The sequence below is a fragment of the Amblyomma americanum genome, chromosome 3 (assembly GCF_052857255.1).
Source record: "Amblyomma americanum isolate KBUSLIRL-KWMA chromosome 3, ASM5285725v1, whole genome shotgun sequence".
Taxonomy (NCBI): Eukaryota; Metazoa; Arthropoda; class Arachnida; order Ixodida; family Ixodidae; genus Amblyomma; species Amblyomma americanum.
This window is the reverse complement of record NC_135499.1, coordinates 55071188-55073307: the sequence shown is the minus strand read 5'-3', so window position 1 is coordinate 55073307 and position 2120 is coordinate 55071188.

Below are 2120 nucleotides of genomic sequence, written 5' to 3'. Positions count from 1 at the left end.
GCAATAAGTAATGGAGTAGTGACGTTACCACTGTTTTGTGATTCGTGTGGGGTGCCTGAATTACCCGCACGAAGTCACACTGTTTTGACGTCAGGGCCTTCTCGACTAATCCCACTTTTCTCGAGACGTTAACGCCAGCACCTACTGCGATTGGTCCATTGATCGGGACCATTAACGCTATTGTGTCAAAATTTTTCTTTTTACCCATCTCCTTAGTGCCCTTCCTTTCTTGGACGCCGAGCTAACAGAACTTTTTCGCCAGACGCTTGCAACCTTGCTATGTGTATGCAGTGGGCGGGATAACGGTACATGTCCTTCCGCTAGAAAAACTCACGTGTGCATTCGCTGCCGACAGCTATCGCCGGCAAGTGACCGATTACATTTGGACCGCACTTACCTTGGTTCTTTTCCACCTACAAATTAGAGGAAGCGATTCACGAAATTATATATCGAGACGGCCACACAAGAGTTAACCGCAAGGCACGTCTGTGAAGAAACTTACTGGTTAGTCAGTCAACAAACATGCGATAAATGACAACACAGCTAGCCGCTTAATGAGCATTGCGCGTGCAATGTTTCATTTAGATGAAAAAAATTTGAGCGCGGATGCTGCTCGCCCGGTTTTGAGAATCCTCCGAAGCTTACGTGTGCACTTTACGATAGCCCACAGTGCACCGAAAGCCACCCGCTTGCGTCGTTGTCGATGTCGTGAGCGCGCTCAGCAGTTTGTTCTGCAGCCTATGTCCGCCCTCGATGACTACGCACAGTTTCTTTTGCACCCACGGTACCTCTTTCTACCCTCAGTGAGCGTTGCAATGGGACGCAGCCGCACGCGATCCACCGGGGAGCATCTCCCTTTCGACGGGCGCGTGATTACAAAAATGAGTATTACGCGACGAACCCTACCGCGGCGGCAGCGTTTCGTTGCAGGTGAAGCGCAAAAGGCTCACGTGTGCTGTGCGATCCCTCCCCTTACGGTGCGGTTCGGGTACCCACCTAGATATGTGAGACAGCCACTGCGTCATTTCCTTTCTCAAAAACCAATTATCCCCTCCCTTACGGAGCGGTTCAGGTGTCAGCCGAGATGCGAGACAGATACTGCGCGAATTATTTTCTCTAACAACCAGCTTCAATTTTCGCGGCAGCGTATACAGCTCGTTCGGTCGAAAAGCCGTCGGCGTCGTAGCAGTAGTAGTTTTCCGCGCCGCACGACGGAAATATTGCTTTCGGGTGTCCACCGAGATATGCGAGACAAGCGTCATTTCCTTTCCTTAAATTGTCGAACGGGAAAGGCGTCGTGCCGAACGAGTCATGACGTTCCGTGGACCCCTTGGCAACGCTGCAACACACTGTCGAGTCCCACTGCTTAACACGAAGCGTAAGTGTCCTTCAATTTTTGCGCTTTGGTTGACGGAATAATATCGTATACAAACATTAACGAAAACACAACAGTGTCGGACATGGTCGGTATGTATGAATAAAATTATTATTCAACTCCGGTCTACACATTATTTGTTGACTTATTTCTGTTGCACAACCCACGGTGGCTCAGTGGTTATGGCGCTCAGCTGCTGATCCGAAAGACGCGGGTTCAATCCCAGCCGCCGCGGTTGAATTTCGATGGAGGTGGAATTCCAAAGGCCAATGTACTTTGCGATGGCAGTGCACGTGAAAGAACCCCACGTAGTCGAAATATCTGGCGCCCTTCACTGCGGCGTCTCTCAATAGTCTGAGTCACTTTGGGTCGTTAAACCCCTTAAAGCAAACAAAAAAATTGTGGGGAGCGTTTTCGCATAGCCTTTGAATTTGCGAACTTCGTAAGACACTCCTTCCTTTATCACTTCCCTAACGGCGCGGTTCAGGTGTCTGCCGAGATTTGAGGCAGATACTGCGCCATTTCATTTTGCCTAAAACGAATTTCATTATCATAATGCACAAAATTCGGCAGTGGAAACAATGCAACTGCACCGAAAAATGACTACGAAAAACCTAAATAACGCAAACGCAAGCATGCACGCTTAAAAATATTAGCACAAAAGTAAAAGGATTCTTCCACGAGCAACGAAAAACATTTCATCGTGCTTGTTGTTTCCATCCCGCCGTGGATACCTGCAGCGATC